We start from the raw sequence: 23,439 nt of genomic DNA on the forward strand, positions 1-23,439 counted from the left end.
GCCCTGGCCGCCCGAGGGCTCTTCGCCGCCCTGGCCACCCGAGGGGTCTTCACCGCCCTGGCCGCCTGAGGGTTCTGCTCCGCCCTGGCCGCCCGAGGGGTCTTCACCGCCCCGGCTGCCTGAGGGGTCTTCACTGCCCCAGCCGCCTGATGAACTTTGTATTTCGCCCTGGCTGCCCGAAAGACTTTGTGTTCCTCCCTGGCTGCCCGATGGACTTTGTGTTTCGCCCGGGTCTCCCAGGACTAAACGCTTTGTCCCTCCCGTCCCGCCCTGGTCTGTCCCTCCCGTCCCGCCCTGGTGTTCCTTCCGGCCCCGCCCTGGTGTTTCCTTCCGGTCCCACCCCGGTTTTATGGAGCGTCTGGTAGCCGCTCCATAGGGAGGAGGTAGTGTCACATGTCTGTCCTGTCTTTGTTATGCACATGAGTGTTTGTTATGTTGGGCCATGTGCTCTTGTTATTGTCTGTTCCCTCCCCCTTGTTATCTGATTATTGGTTTATTTGTCCCACCTGTTATCATCGTTACCCTCCTTATTTGCCTTCCTATTTAATCTACCTGTGTTTGCTGTCCTGTGCTCGTACGTTGTTTATAGTTTCCGTGTTAGTTGGAGGAAGTCTGTACCGGTCCTGTTTTGCCTTGTCTTTAGTTCTTTATTCATTGGATTCTTTTGTTGGTTTATTTATTTCATGTTTTCTTTATTAAACATCATCTATTCACTCTGCACGTGAATCCTTCATCAATTTTCCTCAACCCACCGTGACAGTCAGGCCACTCAACCGAGGTAACGTACGTTAATCCTGTCAGATCATCCATGCATTGAGTGAGCGTGTAGGCGGCTACGGGTCGGCCAATCTGGTTCCAAAATAACTTTTGAAAATAACAATCGCAGTCCTGGACACTGAGTGACCTTACTCATTAAGATAATATCGGATTTTCTCCAGCCATTGTTAAAAAACAAGCTAACAATCTTTGCTAACTAACGTTAGTGAAGCGGCCAAATGGATCTTTCTGCCTCCACCTAAGCTCCGCCCACAAAAAAAACGTCATCATGTTTACCAACAGTAAAAGGGTCTATAGGAAGAACCTCAGTTATAGATTTACTTCCTTCTCACATCTTTTGTCTAAATTAAAGATTTTTGTTAACCATATTCCACCATATCTAGTGGTCCAACGCATTCTCATCCCAAAGCGCCATATAGGACGATTTTGCAAAAGCGTAAATATCCAACGCACATGGCACCCTTTAACGTCTAATGAGACGCTTCGGTTATGGTTAAGTTTAGGTATGGTATGGTGTAGGGTAAGGGTTAGACCACTAGGGGGTGCCTTCTGCCGAAATATATCTGCGTCTCATTTGACGTTAAAGGGTGCCATGTGCGTTGGATATTTACGCGTTTGCAAAAGCGTCCTATATGGCGCTTTGGGATGAGAACGGGCTCAGTGGTCTTGTTAACTACTAACCTAAAAAAAAAAAACACTATTTGGAAATGTCTTTTATTTTACAGTGAAAACAATACCACTTAAAAAGCAGTTAGTTTGCTAATTAGTGTGTTTTACAATATAGTAATATTTGTGTTAGTGTAAATGATGACAAAAATTGTTATTTCTTCTGTAGTAAGTTTACTTGTACCTTGCTGCCAGTTAAGTAAAGTTTTAATTTTACAGTAAGTCACTTGGAACTTGCTGCCAGGTAATTGTTGTGAATTTCAGTCAATTTCTGACAGTGCAGGTTTTATTGAACAAACGTAGTTCTAAAGATGGATGTGTAACATGTATGTACATGTGTAACAAAATAATGGGAAACAGTTGTGAATAGCTTAATTGTTCCATCAATGCAATGCACTATGGTAATTAAGCAGTGAGTTACATTGTTGGACAGAAAGGCACCCCATTCTAAAATAGCAACAGTGGTTCAATCAATAACATGATTTTGTCTGACCAATGCAATACTGATAAGTGTTCTGGAATTGTGTGTGAGAGTGATTCTTTTTAGTGATGCTAGTGAAGAAATTACACACTTCAGCTTTACACATCCGGTAGAGTAACAAAATAAAACAACTAAAGGGAAATAATTTCTCTAGTCAACTTCACTAATCTATAATTGCTTTACAAATTAAATGAACTAAATGAACTATTTTTATTGAATAGAAGAGAACTGAATCCACACTGAACTGAATTCAGCTGAACTATGACACCACTGAACAGCCATAATTAACTGTTTGTATCATTTAATAATTTCCCTGTTCTCACTATAAAGCTGTGAGCTTGGTTATTTTTGGAGACATTGCTCAGTGATGACATGTTTTTCACATTTCTCCGCAGGCGTCAAGTCATAAAAAAACTTGTAGCATTGTTATTGTGGGTCTTAGACAGCACAGAAGCTCAAGATTGCTTTAAAAAATGCACTTCTTACTGATCACAGTGAAAAGCAAATCGGTGCAAGCTTCAGAACAACAATGGAGTCCCCAAACACTAGCAAGCGCTCCAGACAAAGATACACTGACAGGCTCTTCATCGTCCGACATGTAATTAAAACCGAAACAAAAGGATGGACGCAAAAGGTAATGTCAACACTGACAATGACAAAAGCTGCACGGACTGTCCCTCTGATAAGACGCCCCTGCAGTCGGGAGCTTGGGATACAGGGCCACCAACCAGAGCAACAGGGGCAGGGATGTCTACCTCCACTAAAAAGCTTGTGAGGCGAGTCCCAGCATTGCATAGACTCAGCATGCAGAGTCCTCTGAGAGACCTCCACGCCAGCCCATTGAGCACTCTGCTGCATTAATCTTACTGCCGCTTTGTCCTGGGGTGCCAGTGCCCCCTGTAAGGTCAATTAAACTCCGCAAGATGAAGCACTTGTCATGGTATTAGGATATAAATAGCCACATCAGGGGGGAGGAGGAATGGAAACAGTTATTTAGAGTCACGCCTATGTCATGCAGATATTTGGACATGACCGTTGTCTCAACTACATTAAATAGTGTCCCCTTCGTCAATCAAAGTGAATTTCCTGAATTTCATCTACGGAGGCTTCCTTAATCCTCAACAATTCAACACATTGTTGGGACAGTACATTGGCGTTGATTTTGAAGTTGGACATTACTGGGTGTGTTTACATAGAGCGTACTTGAGCAAGTCAGCGAGGCAACTGTGGTCGGTGCTCGTATCTTTACATCCAATTATAGTACTACACTCTGTTCTAATAATAAAGACTCAGAGAAAGAACACTTTGTGTTAGAATTATCTCAGCAAACTGGACACACCGCTAAATAGTACTTAGCCAAACAATAATGGTAAATAAGTTCACAGAGCACAAATTGATGAATGATAAATTGTGAATGAATGATGTAACATTATAGTTTAAAAAACTACATTTTGCTCCATCCTTTATCATTACTCAACATCCAAAGCCCACTGCTGATTGGCAGAATTATTTCAAAACAGTAATGTGAGTTGCAATGGGCGCACACTCTACACATAATTCATCGTATTTATAGGTTGTGGTTCAGAAGGACAAGTTGGTTTAAAAGTCTGTACTGCCTAAGCACCGACATTTGAGAAATCTACAGTAAAATGAAGGTAACACGACAAAATATTGGAAGTACACTGCTGTGGTATCAATGTAAAAAATGAATCTTAACATCTGACTCTTCACATGCTCATTTTTAGAAGGTTCTGACAACTCATTTCAGCAGTTCAGAATTGATTCTTTCTTTTAGAAGACAATAATATATTTCCGATTTGTAAAATATATATTTACAGTACATAATACGGTAACACTTTATAATAACTGCACGCTATTAATCATTAGTTAAGCATGAGTAAACAGTTAATTCATCATTTGTAAAACATTAATAGACCTTAATAAGCAGTTTATAAATATAGCTATAAATGCTTTTTTCTTGATTTATAAGCATATCTATAATGCGTTTAATAATTGTATTTTCATACTTTGTTAATGATCAATTAATAATTTCTAAATGAAGTATAGCATTATTTACAAACCAGTTGTTTAAGAGTTGTCAGTCATTCATAAGATCACAGAAAGTGTAAGTAAATATAGTAAATGCAGGTAGTTATAAAGCATTTAGTAGTGGTTAGTTAACTATTTAAAGTGAGGACTATTCATGCTTTGTAAAGCATTTATAAAGGCGATTTAAAGGCTCATCAATCTTCTAAACAGTAAAAAGTAACAAACACAATGCAGTGATACAGAACAGAAATATTTAACAGCCTTTAAAAATGCTTTACAAGGCATGACTAGTCCTCACTTTAGATGAGCTCACGAACATAGTCAACTGACCACTACTAAATGGTTTATAACTACCCAAATTAACCCTGAATTACAGCATTGATACATGTTAATAAAGCATTTATTAACACACTAAGTAACCATCACTATATGTCTGAATGATAAGTTGTATGAATGTACATTTAAATAGTTTATTAATCATTTACTTACACACTCTAAGTAATCTTACGAACCATTGACAACTCTCAAAGAACTGGTTCATAAAAATTGCAATTCTTCATTTAGAAATGATAAATTGATCATTAATAAAGGATGAAAATACAATTATTTCACAAATTATAGATACGCTTTTAAATTAAGAAGAAAACATTTATAGCTATTTATAAACTGCTTATTAATGTATATTAATGCTTTATGAATGTTGAATTAATGGTTTACTCATACTTAACTAATTATTATTAGCGTGTAGTTATTATAAAGTGTTACCCATAATACACTAGATAGATAGATAATCCTAAATCTATTTTAAAGACATGTTTTTCATTAATATTACTCAGTACTTAACTGTATAATTACACTGTAACAAGGACACCTTAAAATGAAAATGATTTACATAATATATACTCACCCTCATGTTGTTCCAAATTAATATACTCTTATTTTGGGGTTACACTTTATAATTACACATTATACATTTAAGTACTGAGTAATATTAAGTAACTACATGTAATTACTATTGGGTTAGGATTAGGGTTTGGTTTAGGGTTAGTTGCATGTACAATAATTATGCATTATAGTTATTACTATACTCTAGAAACTTCATGCAAGTCTTTTACTTTCTATAATAAACCAAATGGCATTCACTGCGCTGACTGCATTTTCATTACTCAGCAACCTTGTTAAGTCATTATCATAACAAGACAAGCTCATGGGGTCCAGGATGATGGATTTGAATGATTTTGCTCAGTGTAAAAACAAGCTGATTATGTTGTCATATGTGATGTATCTTTTTATTATATATCATTAGAAGGCTTGCTGGTCAATTGCTGCATCCTGTGGTCAAATATATTTGTATAATAACCGCTAAACTGTTTTACTGTTTTCCCAGGCAGCTGTGCTAACATTTACGTCTGTAGTATCACCCTGCACTCTTCATACATAATAAAATAAAACAATCAACATTTTACATCTATTTAGTTTCCATAATTAGTTTCAAGCCCCATCAGATATCATGTTTCATATACAGTATGACCGACTGGCTATACAGGATCCAAGTCGTGAGCTTAGGCACATTGCACAAAGCCTGTTACCATATATGGTGCATGTCAGATGACATCATTAGTTATTATACTTGAGAAAGGTTGCCTATAACAATAAAGCAGTGAATGGTAAACCTCAGTAAAACATAAGGACTGAGTGGCTATTATTAGAAACTGGCCTTTGGAGGGCAACCCAATGATGATGCCATATTGAATGTAAATATTTACCTGTCTTATATGCTTGCCAGAGCAGTTTGCCCATGGGGTGTAGACATTGGCTGCCCATTCCACTGGGGGAAAATATTGCATGCATATACACTGGGACAGTCATAGAGCATTTTCTTTTCAGGAACAGCTGTATGAGTCGCTGTCTGGGGACTGGAGGGACATCACATCCAGGGACTGTTGCATTTTGAGGACAGCTGCTGCTCCTCATTCACTGAAGTGTCCAAACTGGACAAGATCTTCACAAAAATGTTATTCCATACATCTTATCTTCAAAATGCTATTAACCAATCGTATTTAGAGCTTTATGATTACGGATTTACAGTCATTGTTTTTTTCATGACTGTATAAATTATTATTATCAATTACTATTATAAAATTTTCCTGAAACCAGTGAATGTGTGTATATATACAACATGGCATCATGACTTTTGCGTAAACATACATGCCACTTTCAAGTCAAGTGGCGTGTTGTCTATACGCATTTTGAGCTATCCAGATATATGCATGTATGTCTAAGCCATTAAATATCCAAGTGATTCCGCGTGCACGCCGTTAAATGTTCGAGCGAAACGAAGCAAAATGTAGATCTACATCTGGGGAGCGGTATTTTTTTTCCTAGGATGGTAGAGGAAGACTCATAAAAGGTATTAACCCCAGTGACGGGTAGGTTTAGGAACGGGGTTGGGGTAGGTCATATATTTATATATACAGTAATGTAACGTTAAGTCAACGGTGTTCATAAACATGCTGAAAAGCAATTAAGCGATTTTATATATATATATATATATATATATATATATATATATATATATATATATATATATATATGATTACTATCTGGGAAAACCCATTGGATGTCGCACTGGTACGTTTTCAGTAAAGTCTAAATATAGATTGATTGTCAATTTTTTGTCAAAATTGTGTTGTTATTATTCTATAACATCTTGTTTATCATCTCTGAATATATCTTGGGAAAATTCACTAGTTAAGTGCAGAAAAATCTACAACGGCTGCATGCAAGTTTTTATTCATTTATTTTTATCCAGCGTTATCGTGTGGTGTGATGCGGAGCACAAGAGAACAACAGAGTTTGCTCATTTAAAAGTATTTAGTAAGCTTTTTTAGTAAGTAAGCTTTCGAATGATACCCAATCTAATCAACCAATCACATGGCAGTTGCTTAAATTTTTTTAAGAGTGTGATCCTGGTCAAGACAATCTCCTGAACTCCAAACTGAATGTCAGAATGGTAAAGAAAGGTGATTTAAGCAATTTTGAGTGTGGCATGGTTGTTGGTGCTAGGCGGGTCGGTCTGAGTATTTCACAATCTGCTCAGTTACTGGGATTTTCACACACACCATTTCTAGAGTTTACAAAGAATGGTGTGAAAAGGGAAAAGCACCCAGTATGCGGCTGTTGTGAACTGCTCCGAGACATGGAGATGAAGATCCAAATGCAGCTTTATTTAAGATTAGTCGTAAAGGCAGAGTCGAGAACCAGCAGACAGGACAATAGAGAATACACAGTGGGAATCCAAGAAACAGTGCGGTTGTGGTAACATTCTCCTCCACATTCCCTACAGTGAATTTGGATCCACAAAACTCCAGGACAAAGTCAATATACTGTGCTAAGGTCCAACTGGCGTCTTCCTCCGGTAAATTTGAGCTAATGTCCTGGTCTAGTCCACTCCAGAAATAGTCCTTTAGCATAACCTCATCACCAGGAACGAGGTGACTATAACAAAGAAACTCCTCCACATAATCCTCAATGGTGCAATTGAATTGATAAATAGAACACAGTTTACTCAACGGGCTCTGGATGGTACCTTTTAGATCCATATTGGATTCATCTTGGCGAAGTATTCTGTTATGAACTGCTCCGAGACATGGAGATGAAGATCCAAATGCAGCTTCATTTAAGATTAGTCATACAGGTAGGGTCGAGAATCAGCAGACAGGACAATGGAGAATAGTGGGAATCCAAGAAACAGGCAGAGGTCAGGGCAGCCAGCAATAATCAGAATCCAATAACAATCCAACGTCAAAAACCAGAAAACAAACACGGAAAACACTCAGAGATGCAGTGTAACACTTAAACAAGACTTCGCAGTGAGTGAATGAATGAACATGGTATATATATATAGACGAATCCGGCGAAACTACCGGAAGTAAGCGGGCGCCATTACTGAGCTGTTGCTGGGTAGCGTTGCGCCTGTCACAGTCTGTCGTCTGCACCAGTCTGTCTTCGTCATCTGCACTACACTTCCCAGGATCCTTTTGTCTCTACTCCCGATCTCACTCCCTCATCAGCCACCTGTTCCTCGTCTTGTTTCATCATCTTCACCTGTTTGCACCTCGTTTTGGTTGATTCCTCTGTGTATTTAGTTCCATCTTATTCAGTCTGTCTTTGTCGATGTTGTATGTTATCCGGTGTTACCCAGTCTTCCTGCCTGTATTTTTGAAATAAACCTGTATCTTCGTATTCATCGGGACTCCTCCTGTTCCTTCTACCTGCACTCCTGTACCCAAACCGTGACAGCGCCATTGCCTCCTATTGTTTTAGTTGCAACTTGCGTCCACTGGAATAAACAGCCAGCAATTTACGACTGTCACTAACGTTACAACGTTAGCCCCTGTATAATGTCGAGTGGGTAAACAGTTTCCGTTATAAATTGTTTCTATAGTGGCAGTAAAATTTCAATTTTGTGAATACCCCGGGTCGACTGCCCCTGTCTGGAGCCGTACGGTTTACAGATTTCCTGGGCGAGTACAAGACGTGGACATTCGCGTATAATAACAATTATTTAATGACATAAGTAAAAAATATAATAAATATGTGATATAGTGATCAGCAAAATCTCCTCTCTTGCTATTTTTTCTATTCAATTAACATGCTATGGTCATTAAATGGCTTTCCTGAGCTAAATATAACGTTATGTGACATAATTGTTCTCCCGCTGTTATATTGACCTCTTTCCATGGTTTAAAAACACTAATTGGTCGATATTATGTATACTTTCTAGCTGTAACGTTACCTTACCCTTGTCCGTTGCAATGTGAAAATGAGATAAATAATGGACACAAATGAAAAACATGAATTTGTTTATTTGATTTCATTTATTTATTTATTTATTTATTGTTGCCAAATGGACAGATCTTTTTATAGTTTCCTCGTTAGCAAACGTTAGCCTAGCTAGCTTGCCAAGCTATTTTCATAAATAATCTGTAAGATCGTTTGTACCTTCATCTGTGACTGGAGGCCACTGTCTAACATCATCAACCCAACAAGTCATTCTGCCTGGCTGTAGCTGTCATCGAGGGTGCGTTCGCGTTATCACCGAGGTTTGTTTACATACCGGTGCATATGTCTATGCCGGTGTAACAGCTCAGTAATGGCGTCGCCACCAGATGGCAGCCTACACAGAACGCTCGTCGGATTCGTCTATCCACAAGTTTCCGAGGGGCGCTCCTGTAAAAAATAAAGTGGGTGAAACTTCCGGTGAGGCAGCGGAAGTAGCATTCCAATGGTATTTTGTGTGTTAGTTAGCGAAGAGGCTAGCTTTTTTTCGGAGAATTATTTTACTATTTAAAGACGCAAATCTTTATGAGAGATGTCGTTACAGAGCTCAGGGACAACATGTGCTGTTCGCGGTTGTATGTATAACCGGACTAAACTAATTCAGTGGCTTAACCCTTATGTGCTGTTGTGGCTTTTTTCAGCCACTAAGGGGTATTTTTTAGTCTTAATTTGGCCGTAACTTTTTCTTTGTTTCAGCAAATGGAATGATTTTTGGTGACAAATCTTATTTTGACACATATTTTGGGAAAATGCTTTGAAATTTTTCAAAAACTCAACAGTACACTCTGGGCAAATTCACTACCCTTTCGTTATGTTCGTGGCTGAAAAAAGCCACTACTTTAAACTGCTGTAAAAATGTATCAGATAAATATTTTTTTCAAATTTTTTTGCATAAATCTATTAACCGACCTCAGTCCTGATCAAAACTACTAAATGTTTAAAAAAATTTCAGGATTTTAACTCTTTAATTGCCAAATTCATAAATGATGTCACTGATTTGGGAAAAAAAACACAGAAAATGACTTATTTTCAATATAAAATATGATTGTGGACTGGATTTTTTTTCACCTTTTATCACAGTCTTGGACATGTCAAAGATTAGAAACAACATTGGTTTTGATGCATTGTTAGTTTTTGTGTAGCATCAGATTTTAACTTTTTCTCCCTCATTTACTGTTCGTGGCTGTTTTTGCCCCATTGACTTCCATTATAACCACATTTTTTGATTGCAAAGCCATGACACCATAAAATCATGCATTTTTGATTGTTGATGGTTTTCCCTGTTGGGAAGAGGTAAAATTTGTAATTTTTACTGTTGATAACCAGGTGAAACCATTTAACCGTTTAGACAGGCCTGTGCAAAAAAAAAGCTTAGTTTCTGGCTTTTACATGCAGTTATATGGAGTATAATAGCATATTACAGTGTGTATATGTGTGTGTGGGTGTGCGTGAGTGTATGAGAGAGTGTGAGAACTCACTTTGATGTGTCTGAGAAAATAAAAATATACACTTCAGCTCTCAAAACTACATGGAGTAAACAAAAACAAAGTAAGTGTATTTATGCATCTGCTGCCTTTTGATGGGGAGAAATGCAGACTAAACAAAAACAAAGCAAGTGGATATAAACGCTTGTCATTTGATGGTGAGAAGAGCAGCAAGCAACATGACAGAGGGCTTGACTTGTAGTGAAGTTTTAGAGATGATTATGCAGTCTGACCCCTCCAGCGAGCTGCAGGAGGTATTGTCTTCTCACTCTGACCGCAGACTCAGGACAGTCAGATCCTGGTTTGGATGTGGCACCCTCATCATCATCTCAAGCTTCCACTGAAGGCGAGGAGGATTCAGATGATCCTGGATCTGGATGGACTGGGAGAATCTTGAGAGGGACATGGTGGCTCTGAAAATCGCATGACCACTGCGATCATCCCACAGGCAACGTGTGGACACCCCTCTGGATCTGTAGACGCTGGCCAAAATCAGTAGCCCCATGCACAGAGATCTGTGGAGTCCACCCCAGTCCAGTTTCTCATTGTGCGGTGTCCATGGAGGTTGGTCATGCTGACAATGAGGTCAGTCGTCTCCTCCGTAAAAAACAGATTGAACACAGAATCCATGTTCTGAACCATTGCGATAGCATTGCGTGTCGGCCCTCGACTCACGCCTCTTGCAGGCTGAAGAAAGGGAATTGTCTCCGCACTGGTGGAAAACCATACTTCACCATTTCTCCCAATCCACCCAGATCCAGGATCCACAGAATCCTCCTGCTTTCAGTGGAAGCTAGAGCTCCACTGAAGGCGAGGAGGATTCAGAGGATCCTGGATCTGTGGACTCCACAGATCTCTGTGCATGGGGCTACTGATTTTGGCCAGCGTCTACAGATCCAGAGGGGAGTCCACACGTTGCCTGTGGGATGATCGCAGTGGTCGTGCGATTTTCAGAACCACCATGTCCCTCTCAAGATTCTCCCAGTCCATCCAGATCCAGGATCATCTGAATCCTCCTCGCCTTCAGTGGAAGCTTGAGATGATGATGAGGGTGCCACATCCAAACCAGGATCTGACTGTCCTGAGTCTGCGGTCAGAGTGAGAAGACAATACCTCCTGCAGCTCGCTGGAGGGGTCAGACTGCATAATCATCTCTAAAACTTCACTACAAGTCAAGCCCTCTCTCATGTTGCTTGCTGCTCTTCTCACCATCAAATGACAAGCGTTTATATCCACTTGCTTTGTTTTTGTTTAGTCTGCATTTCTCACCATCAAAAGGCAGCAGATGCATAAATACACTTACTTTGTTTTTGTTTACTCCATGTAGTTTTGAGAGCTGAAGTGTATATTTTTATTTTCTCAGACGCATCAAGGTGAGTTCTCACACTCTCTCACACACTCACGCACACCCACACACACATATACACACTGTAATATGCTATTATACTCCATATAACTGCATGTAAAAGCCAGAAACTAAGCTTTTTTTTGCACAGGCCTGTCTAAAGGGTTAAATGGTTCCACCTGGTTATCAACAGTAAAAATTACAAATTTTACCTCTTCCCAACAGGGAAAACCATCAACAATCAAAAATGCATGATTTTATGGTGTCATGGCTTTGCAATCAAAAAATGTGGTTATAATGGAAGTCAATGGGGCAAAAACAGCCACGAACAGTAAATGAGGGAGAAAAAGTTAAAATCTGATGCTACACAAAAACTAACAATGCATCAAAACCAATGTTGTTTCTAATCTTTGACATGTCCAAGACTGTGATAAAAGGTGAAAAAAAATCCAGTCCACAATCATATTTTATATTGAAAATAAGTCATTTTCTGTGTTTTTTTTTCCCAAATCAGTGACATCATTTATGAATTTGGCAATTAAAGAGTTAAAATCCTGAAATTTTTTTAAACATTTAGTAGTTTTGATCAGGACTGAGGTCGGTTAATAGATTTATGAAAAAAAATTTGAAAAAAATATTTATCTGATACATTTTTACAGCAGTTTAAAGTAGTGGCTTTTTTCAGCCACGAACATAACGAAAGGGTAGTGAATTTGAACAATGCACAAGGGTTAAACGTGATTGTTTTGAACATTAAGCTGAAAACGAAATCAGAGTGATCCTGCCAGAGCCCGTCTCTGTTCCTGCCAATGACTGTAGTTTCCATCACCTCCCAAAAGATGACGAATCTTCCTGTGTACATTTGTTTAAATTCTTAATATTCTATAAACTCTATCAGCATGTGATTGGCTGTTCGCTACTGATGTTACACCTAAACTCAGGATCAAAGCCTGTGTTGACAGAATACCAAATGTGACAGTTAAAGCAGAACTAAGTAACTTTTTTTACCTTAACTGAACAGCTTTGGAGTCATTGTAATGTTTATATTACTGATTTCGTGTTGAGTGGTGATCGTCTCGCACCCCCCTGGTGCCTGTGAGCCGCAAAACCACCCTTGCAACTTTGGGCCGGCGGCTCGCCGGCCTCAGTGTTAGGAAGTATCGTGAGATTTCAGGTCTCGCGAGGTAACGAATTGCTTTACGGCACTATACGCGCACACGCATGCGTACACGCCCCCATCCATCCAGGAGCCGGCTAGCTAAGAAAAAGGTAACGCTAGATATTAAATTCAAGTTTTCGTGATGGCTGATGTAAAAGAAGAAGAAGAAAGCTCGGAAGTGTTTATCAGAGGAACAAAGAAAGAGAAAACGGACCGGCTTTTTCAGAATAGAGAGACTGAAAGAAAGCCAAGCCTGTAAAACCGATGCTGACCTGGCCTTCTTGCTGTTGCACTTGTAAGTATCTTTATAATAAACTGTGTTTAATGTTTGTATTTCTTGTAATTGTGACCTCGGGAGTCGGGATGTTTGCTATTGTCTGTTTTTTTTTTATTATTATTATTATGCTCGCTGTCTGTAACCGGCTTACTAGTACGTCAGATACTGTAACTTAGATGTTAGCATTTTCATTAGCAAACAAACTTGCTTGTTTTCTGTAAGTTAGTGTTTTGTCCGTTCCTCTATCAGTGTTTATTTGTGTTTCTCAGATCGCCTATAAATCTATATGAAATTCTACAAATTATGCATTAGTTTAGCTTGTCGTCAGCCTCAGAATTAGTAACGTTATATACTGTGCTGACTTGATATATAATGCATAAACCGACACGAGAGCTGCTAGCTAATAATGCAACTTTTTATATTTATTTACCCACATTTACACAAACAGAACTATAAGTAAACGAGAAATTGCAACTTCACACATGCAACTCCATCTGTGCTAGTTTGACCAAATGATGTTGATAAAAGATTGATACATTTTCTTTTTCCTTTTTAGCTACAAGCGTTGGCAAGTGTCATCAACTCCGAGTAAGGGGCACCCCAGACCACCAGTACCACCGGTCTCAAGCTTCAATAATAAAATAAACAAACTTGTAATAAACAAATTAAACGTGTTTGACTTTCTTTGGTCAATCGTTACGATAGACAACTCGGATCACCAGAAAATGATAGAAGAATGTAACGTAACATTTATTTTGATAATGCATAATCTAAGCTGTAGGCTAAACTAAAAATAAATAAATAGCGGAAATATTTCTTATAGTATTGATTTTTAACCATAATGTTACTGATTACGTTTGGTAACACAATAAAAATATACACTATCTCAACATAATAATATTGTTCTGAGAATCATACATACCTCAGTGGATATGGCTCGGGCGTCAGTTTGGTTTGAAATGTGCTGGGGACAGACGCATTCGGAAGGGGCATTTTCAAAAGTGCTTGGTACAATAACGCATTCATTCTTTTTTTTCTCTTTCGAGTTACTTAGGTCATGTTTTGAAAGACGATGTCCTGTAGCTTCCTGATGCACATAAATAAAAATGAGCACAATGTCCGAGTAATATACGCCCTTGATAGCATATGTACATGGTCCGTCCAGAGGTAGAATTCCGCACTCGAACAGTTTTTTTTTCTCCCCTCATCAAAACCAATAATGTTTATCAGTGGTTGAATTGATATAATGTTTATCAGTGGTTTTATATGTTTTGATGAGGGGAAAAAATAAACGAGAGCGGATTAGAACCCATCAGAAAAAGGGACACGTTTCTGTGCATTTTGATTTGTGATTTCACCGGAAAGAATCTCCGCAACGGATTGAAGCGAGTTTCTGAGAGAAGGCAACACATTTCAGTGCTAGATCGCCTGTTATTTATCAAACAAATGAAACGAATGCTGTTAACTGGAGATGTTTTATTTGCATTGGTACATCTGTGCCGCGAGATGTTTCAAAAGTGGTGGGGACAAAATCGACCCTGTCAAAAAGTGGTGGGGACATGTCCCACCCGTCCCCCCCGTAAATGACGCCTATGCTCCGTTTGTTCGCCGGCTTCTCTGAAAACAAATGCACATGGCCTGAACGAGATGGGAGGAGGGGGAGAGTTGACAACGAGTTTACGACAGTTTTCTCATATATATACTTCGAAACTGTAGGGGGAGCTCGAGAGAGAAACCTGCGAGAAAACAGCAAAGAAGTTCCCAGACTTACTGAGTGCTGCTTTAATGTATTCAAGTGGCACATTCATTTATAATTTTGAATAAACTCCAAAGCACAATGACTAAGTGTGTATTTTTTATTTTAATTGTTTGTCAGCTCGCACAACTGTCTGTCACCATGCCTTGATGAGTATTGATTATAATTAATGTTAATAATACTCCCAATCAACTACTGCGGAGGGTAACGGTACTGTTATTTCACCCTTTTGAATTTCGTTGAGGTTGTGTTCCCACATCGTTAGCTAGTTTGGATCGCTATAACTTGAATGACTGTCAACTGTTGAATGAACGAGTGTGAAGTATGTCAAATCGCGCTTTGTTTACTTCCAACCGGAAGTCGCGCCCACTTTTGACGCAAGGCCTCATGGGGCGTAGGAAACTTGTGGATAGACAGACTAACAGGATGATGAGACACAGGTAAATGCAATCAGTGAATGAGGTACAGGTGAATGTGATCAGTGATAAGTGATGAGTCCGGGCAGTGAGTTATGGGAAATGTAGTTGTGAGTGAAACATGAACATCTGGTGTGGAGTGCCCTCTGGTGACTCTCAAGGGCACTCCACCTGGTGACCGTTACAGCGGCAGTCCTGTTGGCGCAAATGCCTTGGTGATGCTACAGGTCAGAGGAGAATGGGCTGACTGATTCAAGCTAGAAGAGCAACTTTGACTGATATAACCACTCGTTGCAAACGAGGTAGCATTTGTGAAGCCACAACACACACAACATTAAGGCGGATGAGCTACAACAGCAGAAGACCCCACCGGGTACCACTCATCTCCACTACAAATAGGAAAAAGAAGCTACAATTTGCACCAACAAAGAGCTCATCAAAATTGGACAGTTGAAGACTGAAAAATGTTGCCTGGTCTGATGAGTCCTGATTTCTGTTGAGACATTCAGATGGTAGAGACAGAATTTGGTGTAAACAGAATGAGAACATGGATCCATCATGCCTTGTTACCACTGTGCAGACTGGTGGTGGTGGTGTAATGGTGTGGGGGATGTTTTCTTGGTTTAATTTAGTCCCCTTAGTGCCAATTTGGCATCGTTTAAATGCCACGGCCTACCTGAGCATTGTTTCTGACCATGTCCATCCCTTCATGGCCACCATGTACCCATCCTCTGATGGCTACTTCCAGCAGGATAATGCACCATGTCACAAAGCTCGAATCATTTCAAATTGGTTTCTTGAACATGACAATGAGTTCACTGTATTAAAATGTCCCCCACAGTCACCAGATATCAACCCAATAGAGCATCTTTGGGATGTGGTGGAATGAAAGCTTCGTACCCTTGATGTGCATCCCACAAATCTCCATTAACTGCAAGATGCTATCCTGTCAGTATGGGCCAACATTTCTTAAGAATGCTTTCAGCACCTTGTTGAATCAATGCCATGTAGACTTAAGGCAGTTCTGAAGGCCAAATGGGGTCAAACACAGTATTAGTATGGTGTTCCTAATAATCCTTTAAGTGAGTGTATATATATATATATATATATATATATATATATATATATATATAATGATAAATCATTTTAGTACTATGTTAGGTCACCGTGTCCAATGTAAAATCAGGGTCCTGTAGCAAAACCAGTTCATCACTGCTCTTTTGCATACATATATATATATATATATATATATATATATATATATATATGTGTGTGTGTGTGTGTGTGTGTGTGTGTTTGGCTCTCTTATTGGTCAGTGTTGCACTAAGCACTCTTGAAGGCTGATTATGCACTCTTCCGTAATGCAGCCTTCAATGGCCACTAATTTGGGGCTAGAGAATCTCCCTGGGGCTTTTTGTTCTGCCTTGCTTGCTGTATAATGGCACATATAGATTCAGTTCAATATCTCAGTGGATGGGCAAAATGCTGAAGCCGGGAGCTGATTCTGTTGGGTCAGGCCCCACACTTGAATCTTGATTCTTTTGAGACAGAATTGAACACATGGTGACAAATCCCCCAGCCAATTTCAGCAGCAGTGTATGTTAAGCAAACACATTTGAATACTGTAGGCTTTTTTCCCTATGTGCGATGGAGGATGTAGGATACATTTAGCAATACAGTTTTCCATATGGAAACAGCACTGTAAAGGTGGACTCACTGTTGGCCATGTGGATCTATCAATATATGCTGTTATTATAAATATCCAAATAGCATACCTTAAGCAAATGAATTATGTGAAGACTTTTGAAATTGAAATGGAAGATGCTACATTTGAATGTGTAGGTATGTGTAGGTAATTCTTTTGAACAAGTAATTACTTCGCTATCATTAAAAAGTATGTTCCAAATAGTATTAATGTATGTATTATGAAAGCAATTGAAATATTACATTGTTCAAGTTGTCATTGTCATGTGACCAGCGTTAGTTGTGACGCTCCACTGCCATTCCTGAATCCTCTCTTGTGGCCTCATGGGATAGTAAAGTGTCCATTGGATGCGCACTTCAGAATCTCATTGGAAGTAGTACATCATCAAGGCACTTACTGTTTTATAAATAATTTGAGTCTGAACATACTACTCTTCCAACATACTGTTTTTCACCTTCTATATAGTAGGGAAGTATGCATGTTTTAATTTGAATGCATCCTTAGTCTTGTACACAGTGACTGTAGCAGCACATTTACCCACAAGTCCTTGCATGACCTGATCTACCTATAGCCCAAGGGCACTGAATGGCTCCCCGCTCTTAACAACTGATTTAGAATCGCCTTTGCGTTCCTGTCTCAACATGTTTCAGCACAATTATGAACAACAAAAGAGCAGTAAGTGCAAATGTCATTAAACTGTCCATGTTAGGGGACATCTTACATGAGCTTAAACAAATGAACTACAGCAGAAATATGAGGTAACCTCAGAAACACGACTTTCCTTCAGCCACTCATCTAATTTGTTTTAGCAGAAAGTCTCTCTCTGAGGACACTTGGTTAGCAGCTGGCTAAAGTGCTTTCAGTTCTCACTGGGAACTGGACAACATTTTTGCCAAGCACAAGGTCCAGTGACATGGAATGGAGTGTTATAATTTTCTTTGCTTGTTGCTTTAAAATAAGAAAAGTATCATAAATAACATTCTGTTGACTGCAATAGTTAATAGCTCTCTTTTTTTCTATGCACTAATATATCACTATATTGGGATTTTATATGAATTTGATTGCCTGCAGTATGTTTTTTAAAGGGCACCTTTAAAGGAATAGTTCACACAAAAATGAAAATTCTGTCATCGGTCATTAACTCTCATATTTTTCCTTCGGCAATTTTTTTTATTTTATTTATTTCTTACTCTAAAAAATATTTGTTATATTTGTTACTCTACTTCATATTATACTATAGGCTCATAATGGCCATGATAAATGTGAGATCCTCAAACTCAAGATCTTGCATTTAGAGGGAGAGGGGAGGAGGGACCCCAACCTTGAATGAGCGTGCTCTGGCATGAGTGTTACCCGCATATGGCCCGAATCTACTGACTGGAAGACATGAGCTCTTGGCAACGTTGATCCTAAGTCCCAGGCATTTTAAATGGCAAGGATCTGTGTGTATAGCTCGGCCCCTCATTGGACCAATACAAGCCTGTCGTTAACATAATTCAGGATGCACACTCCCCTCTGTCTCAGCGGGGAGAGGGCCGCATGATGCACTTCCTTAAAGTGTGCGGAGCCAGAGAGAGTTTTTTTCGCACAAAAAGTAGTCTCGTCGCTACCCTTTAATGTGGCAGGTGATGAACACAAAGGACAAAAGGGATCCTCTCCTACCCAGAGGTTTAGGTTCTGTGGTGATGGGAGAACATCATAGGTTGACCTAATAAGGAAACTGATCCTATTCTCTTCCATTGACCAAAGGTCTTGTCGGCCCATCTTACGTTGTTCCACTCTCTCCCATCTCATCCACTCTCCCTGCTTGGCCTGGGAAATGGCCTGTATACACCTCATCGTCACCTCCTGCCTTCGCACCTCGTTGACTACCAGCTTCCTCCTTTGAGTTGGGCCTGCCTTGTGCCATTTAGCAGGAGCTAAACTGAGCCCAAACCCCTTCTTCCATGCTGTACATGTCCCATGATATCCCCGATTGAAGGGCAGCCTTTGCCTCTACTACAGATTTATTTGCTGACCACTTGCTACCAGTTTTTAACACAGTGGCTGCCTCCCTTACACATTTGTTGTCTGTCTCTACTAAGGTCATTTCAAGTCTGACCTTGGCACACTCAAACTCCTCAGTTAAAGCAGAGAATGGCAGCTGCAATATTCCTTTACTATAAAGTCCCACTCTGTTAAGGCAGCGTGGAACTCCCAACCCTTTCCTGATATATGAACTTCAACCAGCCACAGCAACCTTGGCAGTAGACCAAACTGAAAGCACCAGAGTTTTAGTTTGCCTGATAGAGCACAGCTGTTAAATGCTCTTCAACCCTTCCACTGGACCAATGACAGGATCTTGATCTTGCGCTTAGAGTTAGACAGTGGAGTGCCATGATCTGTGCTCAAGTGTATCTTGGGCAAACATACACTTCAGGAATACTTATACAGATACAACTGATCTTCCAATTTGTCACTCGACTCATCAGACAGGTAAGTACTAGTAGCACGTTGATAGATAGCTTTTAATCCTGATCTAGGAATATCATCCATTGTGTGGTCAGACAAGTATCCAAAGGATAACATGACAGTACATCAGCATCCATATTCTGACTACCAGTTTTCAGACATCCCAAGTCTCCCGGAAGTTCCGGGAGTCTCCCGCATATTGATAGCGTCTCCCTGATGCCCGCAAATTAGTTCAAATCTCCCGGAATCTAGAGCGAGACATACTGCGCGCATAACATACATAGCGTGCTGCGCGTGCACTGTACAGAGGGAGAGACCGAGTGTGCCTCGCAGACGCGAAAGTTAGCCCTCCCTCCCACCCAAGATCCTGTTACCGAAATATACCTCCCGGAAATGAATTCTTGCAGGTTGGGATGTCTGAGTTTTACACTGGAGTCTGAAATCATAAGTGGCTAAGGCTGCTAACCACATCCTTGATAGAACAAATGTAAGTTGTCAGTCCTTACTATTTTTTTTCCACACAGGTAGTCATGAAATGTATCAACAGCCGCCCATTTCAGTGCCAAGACACTCCAACTGATGAATGGGATATTGTTGCTCAGCTGTACTCAGCTTCGAGCTAACAAACCCAAACCTTGTAAGGGAGCGTCTACATGCAATATTGTTGCATGTAGACGCTTGGATGGATCGTCATATGTTGGTACTGGGGCATGGGTAAGATAATGAATAATGGTATGGAAGGTTCCAAAGGGTTCCAACTCTTGATAATATTTACCCTTTGGTGTCATTTCAGTTTACTCCTCACTGGAGAATACCCTTTTAGTCCATTCGTGAGAAGACAACCACAGAGATTGCTTTCTCAAAATCAACAGTTGATAACAAATGTTCAGTTTTGGCTAAGAGACAAAGGTAAAAGAAACTAGATCTGACAACCGAGTTTATTTGTTTGTCCATTTTTAGTCCAGAACAAACCCTCATTTTTTTATACTACTAATTACACCTGACAGGGGGGTAGATAATTTAATTTCAAAAAAGTTTGCAAGCATTCAGGCTTTAATATCATGTAGGCAGGCCAATAAATTATAAATAATTTCATGCCCAACTGACTCAATGGAATTTAGATCTTAGTGCTGTCCGCATAACAGTGGAATGAAACATTGTACTTTCGGAAGATGGATCCTAAAGGCAAAATGCAATGAAAAAAATATAGCTGCGAGCAGCGATGAAGGGCCCAAGCCGGTGGCACCGCAACCCCGGTTCCTTAGTTACCTAAAATCACCAGGGTGGCCATGCCACTGGCTTTGGCCCTTCATCGCGGATCACAGCTATATATATATATACTGTATATTTACATATATATATATGAAGCCGGTGGCACCGCCACCCTGGTGCCTTTAGGTTTATTGTGCACGACATGCAAAATGTAACCCTGCTTTGACTGATGCAAGCTCTACAGCACAGTTTATAGTAAGAAAGAATATAGTAAGAAAGAAAAGTAAGCTGTTACTCTGAGATGGTTTGGGAAACAAACATTCATCATGTCGCATTGGTTTTAGTTACTTGTCCTCGAACAGAGCCCTAATCTGTTTATATTTCAGTTACACATTCTACATTGATTAAAAAAGAAAAATCAAATGTGTTTTTAATTCATACAGAAATAAAATATTTATAATTCAGCTGAGAATAAAGTTAGTTCAAATTTTAAGAAAAACAAATATATGATCTGAAATATAGCACATTCATTTTTAAATTCATTCAGGTTCAATTACCAAAAATACAATCTTAATTTAATTTAAAGCAAATAATAAATCTAAAATATATGGGTTATATGCATATTTTGTAAAAAAAAAGAAAAAAAAAGAAAGAAAGATATATATCCAAAAACACAAGGCCTTAAACTTTAACAAGGGTGCAACTCTTATCACTACAACAAACATAGTCACACACACAAGTCAAGTCACTTACATTTTAGATGCAATATTGACTTTTTAGATGCAATATTGACTTTTTTCTGTTTCAGCAGAGAAAATAGTTAAACAAAGATCACAGCGACCCATCGCGCATCTCAAAGCAATGTGTTTTCTCATTACTGAATGATTCAGCATTTTGAATCCATGACTCGTTCATTAAGACGGTCATCTGGCGACACCTTATGGTGATTTAGGGTTATGTTTAAAAGTATAGTTCTTTACAGCGATTTTTAATTGACTCCTGTTAAACCAATCTCGTAACATTATTGTGTAACCGATTTAATTTGATCAGCCTTACCTAGGGTAACAGCCCTATAGTGTCTTATTATTCTAAATTATTGAATTTATTGATCAAATTTACTAATGAAAAATGAAGCATACATTTATTAAGACTAGGCTGCCCTGCAGATATTAGGCTACAATATGCAGATTTAAATATACCATTTATCAAATAATCTGTTTATTTTTAGGTTACACATTACATTGTTTAAAAAATAAAATCAAATGTGACCTGCTCTGGCGAAATGAGTCGGAAGTTGCAACCTTCCATTTTAAGATATGGGCCGATTATGTGGAAAAACCATGAAATAACAAAAAAAAAATATATATATATATATATATATATATATTTTTTTTTTTTTTTTTTTTGCTAATTTCAAAGAACAGACATTCAAAAATAATCTCACAGGGTTTCGTAGTCGAGATAATTGAGTAAAGGTATTTAAATAACGATTAAAGTTGTCAAAGCTTTAAATTCGCTGAAATAAACATTGCTCTTCTCAACTCCCCTCGTCACCTCTGAGCATTTCCCGGGTATCCCCTGAAACGTTGAACTCACTGGAGGCTTCTAACCTAAACTGCGTGAGTATATTTATCTGCAAGAAGAATATAGCCTATGTAAGGCTGTAACGATCGCGACACTCAGATCCACGAACCTGTGTCGCGGTGTGAGAAGACAGAATCACGACACCGACACGTCCCTTCAACTCCCGAAGTTATCCTTCACGTCCAGACCCAATGCTAGCTACAACATCTTTAAATTACTATTAGTATTATTTGAAGTTAACATTATAAAATACGTAGACTTACACCACAAAACTTAAATTATTACTAATTTTTTTAAAATTGGGCAATTTCAGCATTATGGAGGAGATCCAATTCCCAGATAATTAAATATTTTAATAAATTGGCCTATGTGAACCACACTGCACAAACCAAAAGTAATACTCACCGGATGAAGAAGGGTTGACTCTCTCCAGAACATAAAATCTTTATTTTATTTTCCGTGTTCGCATTTATGAGGAAAAACAATCCGAACGTGACCGTTCTCTGGAAGCAGCACTAAAACTTTCACATAGCTTAAACATGCAAGCACAAAGCCTTTCTTTAAAGTAAATTTCGTTTTAAAATAATTATCTTAATTTAAATCAATGTTTCATCAACCAATTACTAGGATTTAATAATAAGAAATAAATTGCAGACAATAGGCTAGGCCTAATCACGACGCTGAGACGCGCGGCACGTGAACTGAAGCTTGTCTCATGAACCGAAAGTCAGCGTATAAGGTATCGTCACAGACATATATATTGAAATGTCTACTTTTAAAGACAACCATTCAAAATGAAAGAAGACAGACTGCTCTCTGCTTATGTGGGCTAATCCGTATGAAAACTGAATTTCTCTCTGACTCCTCTTCAATCTTTCTGATTTTAGAACATTTTTGTAAAAGTGACTTTTTAATTATTTATTTCAAAAAAATTAAAAATAAGTTGAGTTTCAGCCTCGTTAAATTGCATTTATATATGTTAATCTATTTGGTCAAATTAAGCTATATAAAATAAATAGTTTATCCCTTAAAATGCTATGGATTTTGAAAGATATCAAAAAAAAAAAAAAAAAAAAACGGGCAAAAAAAATTTTAAAAGCGATTTTCTTAGGTTTTCAATTGGAAAAAAAGGGCAGACGACCAGAATTCAAATCTGTATATCTTTACAACCATTCAAGGTATGACCAAGGTATCATTTGAAAGCTTACAGTGTCCTCTTTTCATTAATATCAAAA

The sequence above is a fragment of the Pimephales promelas genome, chromosome 19 (assembly GCF_988280905.1).
Source record: "Pimephales promelas chromosome 19, fPimPro1.hap1.1, whole genome shotgun sequence".
NCBI classification, from domain to species: Eukaryota; Metazoa; Chordata; class Actinopteri; order Cypriniformes; family Leuciscidae; genus Pimephales; species Pimephales promelas.